This window comes from Electrophorus electricus, chromosome 24 (genome assembly GCF_041902795.1).
Source record: "Electrophorus electricus isolate QZ-2024a chromosome 24, ASM4190279v1, whole genome shotgun sequence".
In the NCBI taxonomy this organism is placed as follows: Eukaryota; Metazoa; Chordata; class Actinopteri; order Gymnotiformes; family Gymnotidae; genus Electrophorus; species Electrophorus electricus.
In genome coordinates, this window is record NC_137520.1 from 3,632,166 (window position 1) to 3,653,923 (window position 21,758).

Here is a 21,758-nt window from a genome sequence, read left to right on the forward strand (position 1 = left end):
TTATCAGCCTCCCTTGGTTTAACCTTAACTCTTTCAACCAATTTAAGTAAATATGCAACACTCAAAGTCCCCGATACATTAAACCCATAGTATTTAATCCAAAATGTTTATTTACATGTTCCCCATAGTCTTTGCTCATTTGGAAAAACAGGCTACTGGAAAACTTGTCTTTGCTAAATTCATATTCCTTACTTTGCCCCTTACTTTGCCCTCCACCCATTTTTTTTTTTTTTTTTTTTGTGGGTAAGGGCGATAAACAAATAAAATAAACAAAAAAATAAACCCAAATATGATAGAAACAAACAAATAAACTCTTTTCTGTTTCTCCCTTTTTTTTTTATAAGGGGGTACTAATATTTTATTTAAAACTTTCCCTTTTTTTTTTTTTGTTAATCACGTCTCCGACGATGCTTTAATTTACTTCCGCTCCAGCAATCGTGCTGGTTCACTGAGTCCACTCCTTTCCCTGCAGGGTGTTCTATCGGCCCAGGCCTATTTCTTACACTAGTATGTCTACTCAGTGTGCCTATTCCCTTAGGCTGGCGGAGTCCCAGACTCCAGAGTCCTCTTGACCCTATTTTTAAGTTTTAAGGCGATACAGCCCATTAGAAGACAACATCCTTTTAGCAGAAGATGGTTTCGATCCATCGACCTCTGGGTTATGGGCCCAGCACGCTTCCGCTGCGCCACTCTGCTATAATGATCTTGTTTCTGCTCTATCCCTTAGGATATTGCATATGGTGCACTATTGTGTCCTAAATTCAATTCTGGATAACTTTGACCAATCTGTAAGAGTTAGGGTTCAAGTTCAAGTTCAAGTTCGGTTTATTTGTCACGTACATAGTCATACACGGTATAACTCGCAGTGAAATGTTTTTGTGAGTGCTCTGTCTAAACTGAGGAAAGAAACAGGGGTGCATAAGGAAATATATATATATATATATATATATATATATATATATATATATATATATATATATATATATATATATCTATAAAAAAAGTATATAACAATGTATGTGTAATATGTATATATACACAATCTACAGTGCATATATGTGTATGTACACGATGTACAACTCCAGTTGACAGATTTACAGTAACATGGTGGTGGTGGTCCCCACAGTTTATCAGTTGCCCTGATTCAGGGCCCGAATGGCCTGTGGGAAGAAGCCCCTCTTCAGTCTCTCTGTATTGGTCTTCAGGGAGCGAAAGCGCTTCCCTGACCTCAACAGAGAGAAGAGCCTATTGTTGGGATGGGTGGGGTCCTTCACAATCCTCCTGGCCTTGGTCTGGCACTGCTTGTAATAGATGGTCTGCATGTCAGGAAGTTCCAGATGAGTGATGCGCTCTGCTGAACGCAACACCCTCTGGAGTGCTTGTCTGTCCTGCTTGGTGCTGTTCCCAAACCAGACTGTGATGTTCCCCAAGAGGATGTTCTCGATAGTGCAGGTGTAGACGTTCCGCAGTACCTTGGATGGCAGTCTGAAGTCTCTTAGGCATCTGAGGTGGTAAAGACGCTGACGAGCCTTCTTTGCCAGGGAGTTGGTGTGGCGGGACCAGGACAAGTCCTGTGAGATGTGAACTCCAAGGTACCTGAAACTGTCTAATCTCTCCACCGTGGTTCCATTGATCCTCACAGGTTGGTAGTGCCGCTCCTTCTTCTTGCTGCAGTCCACAATCAGCTGTTTTGTCTTGCTGACGTTTAGGAGGAGATTATTTCCCTGGCACCACTTTTCCCGGTGTTTAATCTCCTCCAGGTAGGCCCTCTCATCGTTTTCCGAGATCAGGCCCATGACGACGCTATCGCCAACAAACTTGACAATGATGGTGGAGCTGGAAGTGGCTGCGCAGTCGTTGGTTTACAGTGAGTAGAGCAGGGGGCTTAGGACACAACCCTGAAGAGCTGCAATGCTGAGGGTGAGGATGGATGAGACACAGTTGCCCACCCGTACTGATTGTGGTCTGTCTGTTAGGAAGTTGGAGATCCAGTCGCACAGGCATGTATGCAGTCCTAGATCCTCCAACTTAGTAGTGAGTAGGGAGGGGATGATAGTGTTAAATGCTGAACTGTAGTCGACAAACAGCATTTTAACATAATTACCCCTCCCTTTGTCCAGGTGGGTCAGTGTGGTGTGGAGCAGATGTGCAATTGCGTCATCAGTGGAGCGATTGTGGCGGTATGCAAACTGCAGTGGGTCCATGGAGGCTGGCAGTGAAGAGGTGATGAAGTCTCTGACTAGCTCTTCAAAACACTTCATCACGACTGATGTGAGGGCAACAGGGCGGTAGTCATTGAGGCCGGAGGGTCGAGGTTTCTTTGAGACGGGGCCGATGGTGGATCGCTTGAAGCTGGATGGGACGATACCGAGCGTCAGGGAGAGATCGACGATGTCGGTGAATACCGGGGCTAGCTGGTCTGCGCAGTCTTTGAGGACTCTCCCGCAGATACCGTCTGATCCCGCTGCCTTCCTGCTATTCACTCTTTTAAACACTCTCGTCACGTCACTCTCCGTGATGATGAGAGGGCACTGTTCTATGGTGGGCTCTGCGCATGCGCCGTTGGCTGCACCGATAGCACCATTAGCGTTGTTAGCGCTAGCGCTGTTAGCATTAGCGCTGCTAGCATGTTCAATGTCTTGACACTCCCAGAATCTAGTGGAAGATGGAAAATAAATGCAAAGATAAATGCAACGATGGGAAAAGATCCTACTCCCACACTCTAGGAGTTTAGCCGGGAATGCTTCTGGCTTGAAACAGTGAATCCAGAGATGCTGACCTGCACCCATGCTAATGGAAAACTCCTTACTTAAGCACCAAAGATTCAAGAACTTAGAAATCTGATGTGCGAGCAGTCATTTCCTGCAGTCAAGATGCGATGGAAGAACAAAAGGAAACCGTGCTAGACCAAGGTAAGAGTTAAGTCAAAACAGAAGTCGGCAAAACGACTGAATCACTGTAAGCACGGAGCAGACCTCCTGTAGAAGCACGCATGGCCACACATAAACATTCAGCATAACCTGCCAAAGATGCCGTGATGTTTCAAAAGCTACGTGTTTGCATTCTGGTCACATCTATTCTTTTTGGAGTACTTTTTTTGCTGGACATTGTTTTGTTTTTTGGTTTGGAAAATGTGATGAGAAATAAAGCTTTGTGTGGATGTTTAGCTGATGTTGGGTTTTGTTTCAGTGAAGCAAGAACACCTAGATCTGTGGAAACATTTTCTTTAAAAACAGTAAAAGTACCGACAACTGCACTCAACAAAAGTTTTAAGGCAATACAGCCCATTAGAAGACAATGTCCTTTTAGCAGAAGATGGTTTCGATCTATCGACCTCTGGGTTATGGGCCCAGCACACTTCCGCTGCGCCACTCTGCTATAATGATCTTGTTTCTGCTCTATCCCTTAGGATATTGCATATGGTGCACTATTGTGTCCTAAATTCAATTCTGGATAACTTTGACCAATCTGTAAGAGTTAGGGTTCAAGTTCAAGTTCAAGTTCGGTTTATTTGTCACGTACATAGTCATACACGGTATAACTCGCAGTGAAATGTTTTTGTGAGTGCTCTGTCTAAACTGAGGAAAGAAACAGGTGGTAAAGACGCTGACGAGCCTTCTTTGCCAGGGAGTTGGTGTGGCGGGACCAGGACAAGTCCTGTGAGATGTGAACTCCAAGGTACCTGAAACTGTCTAATCTCTCCACCGTGGTTCCATCGATCCTCACAGGTTGGTAGTGCCACTCCTTCTTCTTGCTGCAGTCCACAATCAGCTGTTTTGTCTTGCTGACGTTTAGGAGGAGATTATTTCCCTGGCACCAGTTTTCCCGGTGTTTAATCTCCTCCAGGTAGGCCCTCTCATCGTTTTCCGAGATCAGGCCCATGACGACGCTATCGCCAGCAAACTTGACAATGATGGTGGAGCTGGAAGTGGCTGCGCAGTCGTTGGTTTACAGTGAGTAGAGCAGGGGGCTTAGGACACAACCCTGAAGAGCTGCAATGCTGAGGGTGAGGATGGATGAGACACAGTTGCCCACCCGTACTGATTGTGGTCTGTCTGTTAGGAAGTTGGAGATCCAGTCGCACAGGCATGTATGCAGTCCCAGATCCTCCAACTTAGTAGTGAGTAGGGAGGGGATGATAGTGTTAAATGCTGAACTGTAGTCGACAAACAGCATTTTAACATAATTACCCCTCCCTTTGTCCAGGTGGGTCAGTGTGGTGTGGAGCAGATGTGCAATTGCGTCATCAGTGGAGCGATTGTGGCGGTATGCAAACTGCAGTGGGTCCATGGAGGCTGGCAGTGAAGAGGTGATGAAGTCTCTGACTAGCTCTTCAAAACACTTCATCACGACTGATGTGAGGGCAACAGGGCGGTAGTCATTGAGGCCGGAGGGTCGAGGTTTCTTTGAGACGGGGCCGATGGTGGATCGCTTGAAGCTGGATGGGACGATACCGAGCGTCAGGGAGAGATCGACGATGTCGGTGAATACCGGGGCTAGCTGGTCTGCGCAGTCTTTGAGGACTCTCCCGCAGATACCGTCTGATCCCGCTGCCTTCCTGCTATTCACTCTTTTAAACACTCTCGTCACGTCACTCTCCGTGATGATGAGAGGGCACTGTTCTATGGTGGGCTCTGCGCATGCGCCGTTGGCTGCACCGATAGCACCATTAGCGTTGTTAGCGCTAGCGCTGTTAGCATTAGCGCTGCTAGCATGTTCAATGTCTTGACACTCCCAGAATCTAGTGGAAGATGGAAAATAAATGCAAAGATAAATGCAACGATGGGAAAAGATCCTACTCCCACACTCTAGGAGTTTAGCCGGGAATGCTTCTGGCTTGAAACAGTGAATCCAGAGATGCTGACCTGCACCCATGCTAATGGAAAACTCCTTACTTAAGCACCAAAGATTCAAGAACTTAGAAATCTGATGTGCGAGCAGTCATTTCCTGCAGTCAAGATGCGATGGAAGAACAAAAGGAAACCGTGCTAGACCAAGGTAAGAGTTAAGTCAAAACAGAAGTCGGCAAAACGACTGAATCACTGTAAGCATGGAGCAGACCTCCTGTAGAAGCACGCATGGCCACACATAAACATTCAGCATAACCTGCCAAAGATGCCGTGATGTTTCAAAAGCTACGTGTTTGCATTCTGGTCACATCTATTCTTTTTGGAGTACTTTTTTTGCTGGACATTGTTTTGTTTTTTGGTTTGGAAAATGTGATGAGAAATAAAGCTTTGTGTGGATGTTTAGCTGATGTTGGGTTTTGTTTCAGTGAAGCAAGAACACCTAGATCTGTGGAAACATTTTCTTTAAAAACAGTAAAAGTACCGACAACTGCACTCAACAAAAGTTTTAAGGCGATACAGCCCATTAGAAGACAACGTCCTTTTAGCAGAAGATGGTTTCGATCCATCGACCTCTGGGTTTTGGGCCCAGCACGCTTCCGCTGCGCCACTCTGCTATAATGATCTTGTTTCTGCTCTATCCCTTAGGATATTGCATATGGTGCACTATTGTGTCCTAAATTCAATTCTGGATAACTTTGACCAATCTGTAAGAGTTAGGGTTCAAGTTCAAGTTCAAGTTCGGTTTATTTGTCACGTACATAGTCATACACGGTATAACTCGAAGTGAAATGTTTTTGTGAGTGCTCTGTCTAAACTGAGGAAAGAAACAGGGGTGCATAAGGAAATATATATATATATATATATATATATATATATATATATATATATATATATATATATATATATATATATATATAAAAAAAGTATATAACAATGTATGTGTAATATGTATATATACACAATCTACAGTGTATATATGTGTATGTACATGATGTACAACTCCAGTTGACAGATTTACAGTAACATGGTGGTGGTGGTCCCCACAGTTTATCAGTTGCCCTGATTCAGGGCCCGAATGGCCTGTGGGAAGAAGCCCCTCTTCAGTCTCTCTGTATTGGTCTTCAGGGAGCGAAAGCGCTTCCCTGACCTCAACAGAGAGAAGAGCCTATTGTTGGGATGGGTGGGGTCCTTCACAATCCTCCTGGCCTTGGTCTGGCACTGCTTGTAATAGATGGTCTGCATGTCAGGAAGTTCCAGATGAGTGATGCGCTCTGCTGAACGCAACACCCTCTGGAGTGCTTGTCTGTCCTGCTTGGTGCTGTTCCCAAACCAGACTGTGATGTTCCCCAAGAGGATGTTCTCGATAGTGCAGGTGTAGACGTTCCGCAGTACCTTGGATGGCAGTCTGAAGTCTCTTAGGCATCTGAGGTGGTAAAGACGCTGACGAGCCTTCTTTGCCAGGGAGTTGGTGTGGCGGGACCAGGACAAGTCCTGTGAGATGTGAACTCCAAGGTACCTGAAACTGTCTAATCTCTCCACCGTGGTTCCATCGATCCTCACAGGTTGGTAGTGCCACTCCTTCTTCTTGCTGCAGTCCACAATCAGCTGTTTTGTCTTGCTGACGTTTAGGAGGAGATTATTTCCCTGGCACCACTTTTCCCGGTGTTTAATCTCCTCCAGGTAGGCCCTCTCATCCTTTTCCGAGATCAGGCCCATGACGACGCTATCGCCAACAAACTTGACAATGATGGTGGAGCTGGAAGTGGCTGCGCAGTCGTTGGTTTACAGTGAGTAGAGCAGGGGGCTTAGGACACAACCCTGAAGAGCTGCAATGCTGAGGGTGAGGATGGATGAGACACAGTTGCCCACCCGTACTGATTGTGGTCTGTCTGTTAGGAAGTTGGAGATCCAGTCGCACAGGCATGTATGCAGTCCTAGATCCTCCAACTTAGTAGTGAGTAGGGAGGGGATGATAGTGTTAAATGCTGAACTGTAGTCGACAAACAGCATTTTAACATAATTACCCCTCCCTTTGTCCAGGTGGGTCAGTGTGGTGTGGAGCAGATGTGCAATTGCGTCATCAGTGGAGCGATTGTGGCGGTATGCAAACTGCAGTGGGTCCATGGAGGCTGGCAGTGAAGAGGTGATGAAGTCTCTGACTAGCTCTTCAAAACACTTCATCACGACTGATGTGAGGGCAACAGGGCGGTAGTCATTGAGGCCGGAGGGTCGAGGTTTCTTTGAGACGGGGCCGATGGTGGATCGCTTGAAGCTGGATGGGACGATACCGAGCGTCAGGGAGAGATCGACGATGTCGGTGAATACCGGGGCTAGCTGGTCTGCGCAGTCTTTGAGGACTCTCCCGCAGATACCGTCTGATCCCGCTGCCTTCCTGCTATTCACTCTTTTAAACACTCTCGTCACGTCACTCTCCGTGATGATGAGAGGGCACTGTTCTATGGTGGGCTCTGCGCATGCGCCGTTGGCTGCACCGATAGCACCATTAGCGTTGTTAGCGCTAGCGCTGTTAGCATTAGCGCTGCTAGCATGTTCAATGTCTTGACACTCCCAGAATCTAGTGGAAGATGGAAAATAAATGCAAAGATAAATGCAACGATGGGAAAAGATCCTACTCCCACACTCTAGGAGTTTAGCCGGGAATGCTTCTGGCTTGAAACAGTGAATCCAGAGATGCTGACCTGCACCCATGCTAATGGAAAACTCCTTACTTAAGCACCAAAGATTCAAGAACTTAGAAATCTGATGTGCGAGCAGTCATTTCCTGCAGTCAAGATGCGATGGAAGAACAAAAGGAAACCGTGCTAGACCAAGGTAAGAGTTAAGTCAAAACAGAAGTCGGCAAAACGACTGAATCACTGTAAGCACGGAGCAGACCTCCTGTAGAAGCACGCATGGCCACACATAAACATTCAGCATAACCTGCCAAAGATGCCGTGATGTTTCAAAAGCTACGTGTTTGCATTCTGGTCACATCTATTCTTTTTGGAGTACTTTTTTTGCTGGACATTGTTTTGTTTTTTGGTTTGGAAAATGTGATGAGAAATAAAGCTTTGTGTGGATGTTTAGCTGATGTTGGGTTTTGTTTCAGTGAAGCAAGAACACCTAGATCTGTGGAAACATTTTCTTTAAAAACAGTAAAAGTACCGACAACTGCACTCAACAAAAGTTTTAAGGCAATACAGCCCATTAGAAGACAACGTCCTTTTAGCAGAAGATGGTTTCGATCCATCGACCTCTGGGTTATGGGCCCAGCACGCTTCCGCTGCGCCACTCTGCTATAATGATCTGGTTTCTGCTCTATCCCTTAGGATATTGCATATGGTGCACTATTGTGTCCTAAATTCAATTCTGGATAACTTTGACCAATCTGTAAGAGTTAGGGTTCAAGTTCAAGTTCAAGTTCGGTTTATTTGTCACGTACATAGTCATACACGGTATAACTCGAAGTGAAATGTTTTTGTGAGTGCTCTGTCTAAACTGAGGAAAGAAACAGGGGTGCATAAGGAATATATATATATATATATATATATATATATATATATATATATATATATATATATATATATATATATATATATATCTATAAAAAAAGTGTATAACAATGTATGTGTAATATGTATATATACACAATCTACAGTGTATATATGTGTATGTACATGATGTACAACTCCAGTTGACAGATTTACAGTAACATGGTGGTGGTGGTCCCCACAGTTTATCAGTTGCCCTGATTCAGGGCCCGAATGGCCTGTGGGAAGAAGCCCCTCTTCAGTCTCTCTGTATTGGTCTTCAGGGAGCGAAAGCGCTTCCCTGACCTCAACAGAGAGAAGAGCCTATTGTTGGGATGGGTGGGGTCCTTCACAATCCTCCTGGCCTTGGTCTGGCACTGCTTGTAATAGATGGTCTGCATGTCAGGAAGTTCCAGATGAGTGATGCGCTCTGCTGAACGCAACACCCTCTGGAGTGCTTGTCTGTCCTGCTTGGTGCTGTTCCCAAACCAGACTGTGATGTTCCCCAAGAGGATGTTCTCGATAGTGCAGGTGTAGACGTTCCGCAGTACCTTGGATGGCAGTCTGAAGTCTCTTAGGCATCTGAGGTGGTAAAGACGCTGACGAGCCTTCTTTGCCAGGGAGTTGGTGTGGCGGGACCAGGACAAGTCCTGTGAGATGTGAACTCCAAGGTACCTGAAACTGTCTAATCTCTCCACCGTGGTTCCATCGATCCTCACAGGTTGGTAGTGCCACTCCTTCTTCTTGCTGCAGTCCACAATCAGCTGTTTTGTCTTGCTGACGTTTAGGAGGAGATTATTTCCCTGGCACCAGTTTTCCCGGTGTTTAATCTCCTCCAGGTAGGCCCTCTCATCGTTTTCCGAGATCAGGCCCATGACGACGCTATCGCCAGCAAACTTGACAATGATGGTGGAGCTGGAAGTGGCTGCGCAGTCGTTGGTTTACAGTGAGTAGAGCAGGGGGCTTAGGACACAACCCTGAAGAGCTGCAATGCTGAGGGTGAGGATGGATGAGACACAGTTGCCCACCCGTACTGATTGTGGTCTGTCTGTTAGGAAGTTGGAGATCCAGTCGCACAGGCATGTATGCAGTCCCAGATCCTCCAACTTAGTAGTGAGTAGGGAGGGGATGATAGTGTTAAATGCTGAACTGTAGTCGACAAACAGCATTTTAACATAATTACCCCTCCCTTTGTCCAGGTGGGTCAGTGTGGTGTGGAGCAGATGTGCAATTGCGTCATCAGTGGAGCGATTGCGGCGGTATGCAAACTGCAGTGGGTCCATGGAGGCTGGCAGTGAAGAGGTGATGAAGTCTCTGACTAGCTCTTCAAAACACTTCATCACGACTGATGTGAGGGCAACAGGGCGGTAGTCATTGAGGCCGGAGGGTCGAGGTTTCTTTGAGACGGGGCCGATGGTGGATCGCTTGAAGCTGGATGGGACGATACCGAGCGTCAGGGAGAGATCGACGATGTCGGTGAATACCGGGGCTAGCTGGTCTGCGCAGTCTTTGTGGACTCTCCCGCAGATACCGTCTGATCCCGCTGCCTTCCTGCTATTCACTCTTTTAAACACTCTCGTCACGTCACTCTCCGTGATGATGAGAGGGCACTGTTCTATGGTGGGCTCTGCGCATGCGCCGTTGGCTGCACCGATAGCACCATTAGCGTTGTTAGCGCTAGCGCTGTTAGCATTAGCGCTGCTAGCATGTTCAATGTCTTGACACTCCCAGAATCTAGTGGAAGATGGAAAATAAATGCAAAGATAAATGCAACGATGGGAAAAGATCCTACTCCCACACTCTAGGAGTTTAGCCGGGAATACTCCTGGCTTGAAACAGTGAATCCAGAGATGCTGACCTGCACCCATGCTAATGGAAAACTCCTTACTTAAGCACCAAAGATTCAAGAACTTAGAAATCTGATGTGCGAGCAGTCATTTCCTGCAGTCAAGATGCGATGGAAGAACAAAAGGAAACCGTGCTAGACCAAGGTAAGAGTTAAGTCAAAACAGAAGTCGGCAAAACGACTGAATCACTGTAAGCACGGAGCAGACCTCCTGTAGAAGCACGCATGGCCACACATAAACATTCAGCATAACCTGCCAAAGATGCCGTGATGTTTCAAAAGCTACGTGTTTGCATTCTGGTCACATCTATTCTTTTTGGAGTACTTTTTTTGCTGGACATTGTTTTGTTTTTTGGTTTGGAAAATGTGATGAGAAATAAAGCTTTGTGTGGATGTTTAGCTGATGTTGGGTTTTGTTTCAGTAAAGCAAGAACACCTAGATCTGTGGAAACATTTTCTTTAAAAACAGTAAAAGTACCGACAACTGCACTCAACAAAAGTTTTAAGGCGATACAGCCCATTAGAAGACAATGTCCTTTTAGCAGAAGATGGTTTCGATCCATCGACCTCTGGGTTATGGGCCCAGCACGCTTCCGCTGCGCCACTCTGCTATAATAATCTTGTCTCTGCTCTATCCCTTAGGATATTGCATATGGTGCACTATTGTGTCCTAAATTCAATTCTGGATAACTTTGACCAATCTGTAAGAGTTAGGGTTCAAGTTCAAGTTCAAGTTCTGTTTATTTGTCACGTACATAGTCATACACGGTATAACTCGCAGTGAAATGTTTTTGTGAGTGCTCTGTCTAAACTGAGGAAAGAAACAGGGGTGCATAAGGAAATATATATATATATATATATATATATATATATATATATATATATATATATATAAATATATCTATAAAAAAAGTATATAACAATGTATGTGTAATATGTATATATACACAATCTACAGTGTATATATGTGTATGTACACGATGTACAACTCCAGTTGACAGATTTACAGTAACATGGTGGTGGTGGTCCCCACAGTTTATCAGTTGCCCTGATTCAGGGCCCGAATGGCCTGTGGGAAGAAGCCCCTCTTCAGTCTCTCTGTATTGGTCTTCAGGGAGCGAAAGCGCTTCCCTGACCTCAACAGAGAGAAGAGCCTATTGTTGGGATGGGTGGGGTCCTTCACAATCCTCCTGGCCTTGGTCTGGCACTGCTTGTAATAGATGGTCTGCATGTCAGGAAGTTCCAGATGAGTGATGCGCTCTGCTGAACGCAACACCCTCTGGAGTGCTTGTCTGTCCTGCTTGGTGCTGTTCCCAAACCAGACTGTGATGTTCCCCAAGAGGATGTTCTCGATAGTGCAGGTGTAGACGTTCCGCAGTACCTTGGAGGGCAGTCTGAAGTCTCTTAGGCATCTGAGGTGGTAAAGACGCTGACGAGCCTTCTCTGCCAGGGAGGTTGGTGTGGCGGGACCAGGACAAGTCCTGTGAGATGTGAACTCCAAGGTACCTGAAACTGTCTAATCTCTCCACCGTGGTTCCATCGATCCTCACAGGTTGGTAGTGCCGCTCCTTCTTCTTGCTGCAGTCCACAATCAGCTGTTTTGTCTTGCTGACGTTTAGGAGGAGATTATTTCCCTGGCACCACTTTTCCCGGTGTTTAATCTCCTCCAGGTAGGCCCTCTCATCGTTTTCCAAGATCAGGCCCATGACGACGCTATCGCCAGCAAACTTGACAATGATGGTGGAGCTGGAAGTGGCTGCGCAGTCGTTGGTTTACAGTGAGTAGAGCAGGGGGCTTAGGACACAACCCTGAAGAGCTGCAATGCTGAGGGTGAGGATGGATGAGACACAGTTGCCCACCCGTACTGATTGTGGTCTGTCTGTTAGGAAGTTGGAGATCCAGTCGCACAGGCATGTATGCAGTCCTAGATCCTCCAACTTAGTAGTGAGTAGGGAGGGGATGATAGTGTTAAATGCTGAACTGTAGTCGACAAACAGCATTTTAACATAATTACCCCTCCCTTTGTTCAGGTGGGTCAGTGTGGTGTGGAGCAGATGTGCAATTGCGTCATCAGTGGAGCGATTGCGGCGGTATGCAAACTGCAGTGGGTCCATGGAGGCTGGCAGTGAAGAGGTGATGAAGTCTCTGACTAGCTCTTCAAAACACTTCATCACGACTGATGTGAGGGCAACAGGGCGGTAGTCATTGAGGCCGGAGGGTCGAGGTTTCTTTGAGACGGGGCCGATGGTGGATCGCTTGAAGCTGGATGGGACGATACCGAGCGTCAGGGAGAGATCGACGATGTCGGTGAATACCGGGGCTAGCTGGTCTGCGCAGTCTTTGAGGACTCTCCCGCAGATACCGTCTGATCCCGCTGCTAGCATTAGCGCTGCTAGCATGTTCAATGTCTTGACACTCCCAGAATCTAGTGGAAGATGGAAAATAAATGCAAAGATAAATGCAACGATGGGAAAAGATCCTACTCCCACACTCTAGGAGTTTAGCCGGGAATGCTTCTGGCTTGAAACAGTGAATCCAGAGATACTGACCTGCACCCATGCTAATGGAAAACTCCTTACTTAAGCACCAAAGATTCAAGAACTTAGAAATCTGATGTGCGAGCAGTCATTTCCTGCAGTCAAGATGCGATGGAAGAACAAAAGGAAACCGTGCTAGACCAAGGTAAGAGTTAAGTCAAAACAGAAGTCGGCAAAACGACTGAATCACTGTAAGCACGGAGCAGACCTCCTGTAGAAGCACGCATGGCCACACATAAACATTCAGCATAACCTGCCAAAGATGCCGTGATGTTTCAAAAGCTACGTGTTTGCATTCTGGTCACATCTATTCTTTTTGGAGTACTTTTTTTGCTGGACATTGTTTTGTTTTTTGGTTTGGAAAATGTGATGAGAAATAAAGCTTTGTGTGGATGTTTAGCTGATGTTGGGTTTTGTTTCAGTGAAGCAAGAACACCTAGATCTGTGGAAACATTTTCTTTAAAAACAGTAAAAGTACCGACAACTGCACTCAACAAAAGTTTTAAGGCAATACAGCCCATTAGAAGACAATGTCCTTTTAGCAGAAGATGGTTTCGATCCATCGACCTCTGGGTTATGGGCCCAGCACGCTTCCGCTGCGCCACTCTGCTATAATGATCTTGTCTCTGCTCTATCCCTTAGGATATTGCATATGGTGCACTATTGTGTCCTAAATTCAATTCTGGATAACTTTGACCAATCTGTAAGAGTTAGGGTTCAAGTTCAAGTTCAAGTTCTGTTTATTTGTCACGTACATAGTCATACACGGTATAACTCGCAGTGAAATGTTTTTGTGAGTGCTCTGTCTAAACTGAGGAAAGAAACAGGGGTGCATAAGGAAATATATATATATATATATATATATATATATATATATATATATATATATATATATATATATATATAAATATATCTATAAAAAAAGTATATAACAATGTATGTGTAATATGTATATATACACAATCTACAGTGTATATATGTGTATGTACACGATGTACAACTCCAGTTGACAGATTTACAGTAACATGGTGGTGGTGGTCCCCACAGTTTATCAGTTGCCCTGATTCAGGGCCCGAATGGCCTGTGGGAAGAAGCCCCTCTTCAGTCTCTCTGTATTGGTCTTCAGGGAGCGAAAGCGCTTCCCTGACCTCAACAGAGAGAAGAGCCTATTGTTGGGATGGGTGGGGTCCTTCACAATCCTCCTGGCCTTGGTCTGGCACTGCTTGTAATAGATGGTCTGCATGTCAGGAAGTTCCAGATGAGTGATGCGCTCTGCTGAACGCAACACCCTCTGGAGTGCTTGTCTGTCCTGCTTGGTGCTGTTCCCAAACCAGACTGTGATGTTCCCCAAGAGGATGTTCTCGATAGTGCAGGTGTAGACGTTCCGCAGTACCTTGGAGGGCAGTCTGAAGTCTCTTAGGCATCTGAGGTGGTAAAGACGCTGACGAGCCTTCTCTGCCAGGGAGGTTGGTGTGGCGGGACCAGGACAAGTCCTGTGAGATGTGAACTCCAAGGTACCTGAAACTGTCTAATCTCTCCACCGTGGTTCCATCGATCCTCACAGGTTGGTAGTGCCGCTCCTTCTTCTTGCTGCAGTCCACAATCAGCTGTTTTGTCTTGCTGACGTTTAGGAGGAGATTATTTCCCTGGCACCACTTTTCCCGGTGTTTAATCTCCTCCAGGTAGGCCCTCTCATCGTTTTCCGAGATCAGGCCCATGACGACGCTATCGCCAGCAAACTTGACAATGATGGTGGAGCTGGAAGTGGCTGCGCAGTCGTTGGTTTACAGTGAGTAGAGCAGGGGGCTTAGGACACAACCCTGAAGAGCTGCAATGCTGAGGGTGAGGATGGATGAGACACAGTTGCCCACCCGTACTGATTGTGGTCTGTCTGTTAGGAAGTTGGAGATCCAGTCGCACAGGCATGTATGCAGTCCTAGATCCTCCAACTTAGTAGTGAGTAGGGAGGGGATGATAGTGTTAAATGCTGAACTGTAGTCGACAAACAGCATTTTAACATAATTACCCCTCCCTTTGTCCAGGTGGGTCAGTGTGGTGTGGAGCAGATGTGCAATTGCGTCATCAGTGGAGCGATTGCGGCGGTATGCAAACTGCAGTGGGTCCATGGAGGCTGGCAGTGAAGAGGTGATGAAGTCTCTGACTAGCTCTTCAAAACACTTCATCACGACTGATGTGAGGGCAACAGGGCGGTAGTCATTGAGGCCGGAGGGTCGAGGTTTCTTTGAGACGGGGCCGATGGTGGATCGCTTGAAGCTGGATGGGACGATACCGAGCGTCAGGGAGAGATCGACGATGTCGGTGAATACCGGGGCTAGCTGGTCTGCGCAGTCTTTGTGGACTCTCCCGCAGATACCGTCTGATCCCGCTGCCTTCCTGCTATTCACTCTTTTAAACACTCTCGTCACGTCACTCTCCGTGATGATGAGAGGGCACTGTTCTATGGTGGGCTCTGCGCATGCGCCGTTGGCTGCACCGATAGCACCATTAGCGTTGTTAGCGCTAGCGCTGTTAGCATTAGCGCTGCTAGCATGTTCAATGTCTTGACACTCCCAGAATCTAGTGGAAGATGGAAAATAAATGCAAAGATAAATGCAACGATGGGAAAAGATCCTACTCCCACACTCTAGGAGTTTAGCCGGGAATGCTTCTGGCTTGAAACAGTGAATCCAGAGATACTGACCTGCACCCATGCTAATGGAAAACTCCTTACTTAAGCACCAAAGATTCAAGAACTTAGAAATCTGATGTGCGAGCAGTCATTTCCTGCAGTCAAGATGCGATGGAAGAACAAAAGGAAACCGTGCTAGACCAAGGTAAGAGTTAAGTCAAAACAGAAGTCGGCAAAACGACTGAATCACTGTAAGCACGGAGCAGACCTCCTGTAGAAGCACGCATGGCCACACATAAACATTCAGCATAACCTGCCAAAGATGCCGTGATGTTTCAAAAGCTACGTGTTTGCATTCTGGTCACATCTATTCTTTTTGGAGTACTTTTTTTGCTGGACATTGTTTTGTTTTTTGGTTTGGAAAATGTGATGAGAAATAAAGCTTTGTGTGGATGTTTAGCTGATGTTGGGTTTTGTTTCAGTGAAGCAAGAACACCTAGATCTGTGGAAACATTTTCTTTAAAAACAGTAAAAGTACCGACAACTGCACTCAACAAAAGTTTTAAGGCGATACAGCCCATTAGAAGACAATGTCCTTTTAGCAGAAGATGGTTTCGATCCATCGACCTCTGGGTTATGGGCCCAGCACGCTTCCGCTGCGCCACTCTGCTATAATGATTTTGTTTCTGCTCTATCCCTTAGGATATTGCATATGGTGCACTATTGTGTCCTAAATTCAATTCTGGATAACTTTGACCAATCTGTAAGAGTTAGGGTTCAAGTTCAAGTTCAAGTTCGGTTTATTTGTCACGTACATAGTCATACACGGTATAACTCGCAGTGAAATGTTTTTGTGAGTGCTCTGTCTAAACTGAGGAAAGAAACAGGGGTGCATAAGGAAATATATATATATATATATATATATATATATATCCATAAAAATAGTATATAACAATGTATGTGTAATATGTATATATACACAATCTACAGTGTATATATGTGTATGTACACGATGTACAACTCCAGTTGACAGATTTACAGTAACATGGTGGTGGTGGTCCCCACAGTTTATCAGTTGCCCTGATTCAGGGCCCGAATGGCCTGTAGGAAGACGCCCCTCTTCAGTCTCTCTGTATTGGTCTTCAGGGAGCGAAAGCGCTTCCCTGACCTCAACAGAGAGAAGAGCCTATTGTTGGGATGGGTGGGGTCCTTCACAATCCTCCTGGCCTTGGTCTGGCACTGCTTGTAATAGATGGTCTGCATGTCAGGAAGTTCCAGATGAGTGATGCGCTCTGCTGAACGCAACACCCTCTGGAGTGCTTGTCTGTCCTGCTTGGTGCTGTTCCCAAACCAGACTGTGATGTTCCCCAAGAGGATGTTCTCGATAGTGCAGGTGTAGACGTTCCGCAGTACCTTGGAGGGCAGTCTGAAGTCTCTTAGGCATCTGAGGTGGTAAAGACGCTGACGAGCCTTCTTTGCCAGGGAGTTGGTGTGGCGGGACCAGGACAAGTCCTGTGAGATGTGAACTCCAAGGTACCTGAAACTGTCTAATCTCTCCACCGTGGTTCCATCGATCCTCACAGGTTGGTAGTGCCGCTCCTTCTTCTTGCTGCAGTCCACAATCAGCTGTTTTGTCTTGCTGACGTTTAGGAGGAGATTATTTCCCTGGCACCACTTTTCCCGGTGTTTAATCTCCTCCAGGTAGGCCCTCTCATCGTTTTCCGAGATCAGGCCCATGACGACGCTATCGCCAGCAAACTTGACAATGATGGTGGAGCTGGAAGTGGCTGCGCAGTCGTTGGTTTACAGTGAGTAGAGGAGGGGGCTTAGGACACAACCCTGAAGAGCTGCAATGCTGAGGGTGAGGATGGATGAGACACAGTTGCCCACCCGTACTGATTGTGGTCTGTCTGTTAGGAAGTTGGAGATCCAGTCGCACAGGCATGTATGCAGTCCTAGATCCTCCAACTTAGTAGTGAGTAGGGAGGGGATGATAGTGTTAAATGCTGAACTGTAGTCGACAAACAGCATTTTAACATAATTACCCCTCCCTTTGTCCAGGTGGGTCAGTGTGGTGTGGAGCAGATGTGCAATTGCGTCATCAGTGGAGCGATTGTGGCGGTATGCAAACTGCAGTGGGTCCATGGAGGCTGGCAGTGAAGAGGTGATGAAGTCTCTGACTAGCTCTTCAAAGCACTTCATCACGACTGATGTGAGGGCAACAGGGCGGTAGTCATTGAGGCCGGAGGGTCGAGGTTTCTTTGAGACGGGGCCGATGGTGGATCGCTTGAAGCTGGATGGGACGATACCGAGCGTCAGGGAGAGATCGACGATGTCGGTGAATACCGGGGCTAGCTGGTCTGCGCAGTCTTTGAGGACTCTCCCGCAGATACCGTCTGATCCCGCTGCCTTCCTGCTATTCACTCTTTTAAACACTCTCGTCACGTCACTCTCCGTGATGATGAGAGGGCACTGTTCTATGGTGGGCTCTGCGCATGCGCCGTTGGCTGCACCGATAGCACCATTAGCGTTGTTAGCGCTAGCGCTGTTAGCATTAGCGCTGCTAGCATGTTCAATGTCTTGACACTCCCAGAATCTAGTGGAAGATGGAAAATAAATGCAAAGATAAATGCAACGATGGGAAAAGATCCTACTCCCACACTCTAGGAGTTTAGCCGGGAATGCTTCTGGCTTGAAACAGTGAATCCAGAGATACTGACCTGCACCCATGCTAATGGAAAACTCCTTACTTAAGCACCAAAGATTCAAGAACTTAGAAATCTGATGTGCGAGCAGTCATTTCCTGCAGTCAAGATGCGATGGAAGAACAAAAGGAAACCGTGCTAGACCAAGGTAAGAGTTAAGTCAAAACAGAAGTCGGCAAAACGACTGAATCACTGTAAGCACGGAGCAGACCTCCTGTAGAAGCACGCATGGCCACACATAAACATTCAGCATAACCTGCCAAAGATGCCGTGATGTTTCAAAAGCTACGTGTTTGCATTCTGGTCACATCTATTCTTTTTGGAGTACTTTTTTTGCTGGACATTGTTTTGTTTTTTGGTTTGGAAAATGTGATGAGAAATAAAGCTTTGTGTGGATGTTTAGCTGATGTTGGGTTTTGTTTCAGTGAAGCAAGAACACCTAGATCTGTGGAAACATTTTCTTTAAAAACAGTAAAAGTACCGACAACTGCACTCAACAAAAGTTTTAAGGCAATACAGCCCATTAGAAGACAATGTCCTTTTAGCAGAAGATGGTTTCGATCCATCGACCTCTGGGTTATGGGCCCAGCACGCTTCCGCTGCGCCACTCTGCTATAATGATCTTGTCTCTGCTCTATCCCTTAGGATATTGCATATGGTGCACTATTGTGTCCTAAATTCAATTCTGGATAACTTTGACCAATCTGTAACAGTTAGGATTCAAGTTCAAGTACAAGTTCGGTTTATTTGTCACGTACATAGTCATACACGGTATAACTCGCAGTGAAATGTTTTTGTGAGTGCTCTGTCTAAACTGAGGAAAGAAACAGGGGTGCATAAGGAAATATATATATATATATATATATATATATATATATATATATATATATATATATATATATAAATATATCTATCAAAAAAGTATATAACAATGTATGTGTAATATGTATATATACACAATCTACAGTGTATATATGTGTATGTACACGATGTACAACTCCAGTTGACAGATTTACAGTAACATGGTGGTGGTGGTCCCCACAGTTTATCAGTTGCCCTGATTCAGGGCCCGAATGGCCTGTGGGAAGAAGCCCCTCTTCAGTCTCTCTGTATTGGTCTTCAGGGAGCGAAAGCGCTTCCCTGACCTCAACAGAGAGAAGAGCCTATTGTTGGGATGGGTGGGGTCCTTCACAATCCTCCTGGCCTTGGTCTGGCACTGCTTGTAATAGATGGTCTGCATGTCAGGAAGTTCCAGATGAGTGATGCGCTCTGCTGAACGCAACACCCTCTGGAGTGCTTGTCTGTCCTGCTTGGTGCTGTTCCCAAACCAGACGGTGATGTTCCCCAAGAGGATGTTCTCGATAGTGCAGGTGTAGACGTTCCGCAGTACCTTGGAGGGCAGTCTGAAGTCTCTTAGGCATCTGAGGTGGTAAAGACGCTGACGAGCCTTCTCTGCCAGGGAGTTGGTGTGGCGGGACCAGGACAAGTCCTGTGAGATGTGAACTCCAAGGTACCTGAAACTGTCTAATCTCTCCACCGTGGTTCCATCGATCCTCACAGGTTGGTAGTGCCGCTCCTTCTTCTTGCTGCAGTCCACAATCAGCTGTTTTGTCTTGCTGACGTTTAGGAGGAGATTATTTCCCTGGCACCACTTTTCCCGGTGTTTAATCTCCTCCAGGTAGGCCCTCTCATCGTTTTCCGAGATCAGGCCCATGACGACGCTATCGCCAGCAAACTTGACAATGATGGTGGAGCTGGAAGTGGCTGCGCAGTCGTTGGTTTACAGTGACTAGAGCAGGGGGCTTAGGACACAACCCTGAAGAGCTGCAATGCTGAGGGTGAGGATGGATGAGACACAGTTGCCCACCCGTACTGATTGTGGTCTGTCTGTTAGGAAGTTGGAGATCCAGTCGCACAGGCATGTATGCAGTCCTAGATCCTCCAACTTAGTAGTGAGTAGGGAGGGGATGATAGTGTTAAATGCTGAACTGTAGTCGACAAACAGCATTTTAACATAATTACCCCTCCCTTTGTCCAGGTGGGTCAGTGTGGTGTGGAGCAGATGTGCAATTGCGTCATCAGTGGAGCGATTGTGGCGGTATGCAAACTGCAGTGGGTCCATGGAGGCTGGCAGTGAAGAGGTGATGAAGTCTCTGACTAGCTCTTCAAAGCACTTCATCACGACTGATGTGAGGGCAACAGGGCGGTAGTCATTGAGGCCGGAGGGTCGAGGTTTCTTTGAGACGGGGCCGATGGTGGATCGCTTGAAGCTGGATGGGACGATACCGAGCGTCAGGGAGAGATCGACGATGTCGGTGAATACCGGGGCTAGCTGGTCTGCGCAGTCTTTGAGGACTCTCCCGCAGATACCGTCTGATCCCGCTGCCTTCCTGCTATTCACTCTTTTAAACACTCTCGTCACGTCACTCTCCGTGATGATGAGAGGGCACTGTTCTATGGTGGGCTCTGCGCATGCGCCGTTGGCTGCACCGATAGCACCATTAGCGTTGTTAGCGCTAGCGCTGTTAGCATTAGCGCTGCTAGCATGTTCAATGTCTTGACACTCCCAGAATCTAGTGGAAGATGGAAAATAAATGCAAAGATAAATGCAACGATGGGAAAAGATCCTACTCCCACACTCTAGGAGTTTAGCCGGGAATGCTTCTGGCTTGAAACAGTGAATCCAGAGATACTGACCTGCACCCATGCTAATGGAAAACTCCTTACTTAAGCACCAAAGATTCAAGAACTTAGAAATCTGATGTGCGAGCAGTCATTTCCTGCAGTCAAGATGCGATGGAAGAACAAAAGGAAACCGTGCTAGACCAAGGTAAGAGTTAAGTCAAAACAGAAGTCGGCAAAACGACTGAATCACTGTAAGCACGGAGCAGACCTCCTGTAGAAGCACGCATGGCCACACATAAACATTCAGCATAACCTGCCAAAGATGCCGTGATGTTTCAAAAGCTACGTGTTTGCATTCTGGTCACATCTATTCTTTTTGGAGTACTTTTTTTGCTGGACATTGTTTTGTTTTTTGGTTTGGAAAATGTGATGAGAAATAAAGCTTTGTGTGGATGTTTAGCTGATGTTGGGTTTTGTTTCAGTGAAGCAAGAACACCTAGATCTGTGGAAACATTTTCTTTAAAAACAGTAAAAGTACCGACAACTGCACTCAACAAAAGTTTTAAGGCAATACAGCCCATTAGAAGACAATGTCCTTTTAGCAGAAGATGGTTTCGATCCATCGACCTCTGGGTTATGGGCCCAGCACGCTTCCGCTGCGCCACTCTGCTATAATGATCATGTCTCTGCTCTATCCCTTAGGATATTGCATATGGTGCACTATTGTGTCCTAAATTCAATTCTGGATAACTTTGACCAATCTGTAAGAGTTAGGGTTCAAGTTCAAGTTCAAGTTCGGTTTATTTGTCACGTACATAGTCATACACGGTATAACTCGCAGTGAAATGTTTTTGTGAGTGCTCTGTCTAAACTGAGGAAAGAAACAGGGGTGCATAAGGAAATATATATATATATATATATATATATATATATATATATATATATATATATATATATATATATATATAAATATATCTATAAAAAAAGTATATAACAATGTATGTGTAATATGTATATATACACAATCTACAGTGTA

General features: G+C 46.0%; 8 non-coding genes across 8 annotated transcripts; all 8 read right to left on the reverse strand.

The window, feature by feature from the left end:
* Positions 1-624: 624 nt before the first annotated feature.
* On the reverse strand, positions 625-696 carry trnam-cau (transfer RNA methionine (anticodon CAU)). Its single transcript has one exon. It is a non-coding gene; the product is annotated as a tRNA-Met (tRNA).
* A 4,696-nt stretch (positions 697-5,392) lies between these two features.
* Positions 5,393-5,464, reverse strand: trnal-caa (transfer RNA leucine (anticodon CAA)). The gene has a single exon. It is a non-coding gene; the product is annotated as a tRNA-Leu (tRNA).
* Positions 5,465-8,076: 2,612 nt separating this feature from the next.
* On the reverse strand, positions 8,077-8,148 carry trnam-cau (transfer RNA methionine (anticodon CAU)). The gene has a single exon. It is a non-coding gene; the product is annotated as a tRNA-Met (tRNA).
* Positions 8,149-10,765: 2,617 nt separating this feature from the next.
* trnam-cau (transfer RNA methionine (anticodon CAU)) lies at positions 10,766-10,837 on the reverse strand. The gene has a single exon. It is a non-coding gene; the product is annotated as a tRNA-Met (tRNA).
* A 2,465-nt stretch (positions 10,838-13,302) lies between these two features.
* trnam-cau (transfer RNA methionine (anticodon CAU)) lies at positions 13,303-13,374 on the reverse strand. Its single transcript has one exon. It is a non-coding gene; the product is annotated as a tRNA-Met (tRNA).
* Positions 13,375-15,991: 2,617 nt separating this feature from the next.
* On the reverse strand, positions 15,992-16,063 carry trnam-cau (transfer RNA methionine (anticodon CAU)). Its single transcript has one exon. It is a non-coding gene; the product is annotated as a tRNA-Met (tRNA).
* A 2,576-nt stretch (positions 16,064-18,639) lies between these two features.
* On the reverse strand, positions 18,640-18,711 carry trnam-cau (transfer RNA methionine (anticodon CAU)). The gene has a single exon. It is a non-coding gene; the product is annotated as a tRNA-Met (tRNA).
* A 2,610-nt stretch (positions 18,712-21,321) lies between these two features.
* Positions 21,322-21,393, reverse strand: trnat-cgu (transfer RNA threonine (anticodon CGU)). The gene has a single exon. It is a non-coding gene; the product is annotated as a tRNA-Met (tRNA).
* Positions 21,394-21,758: the final 365 nt, after the last annotated feature.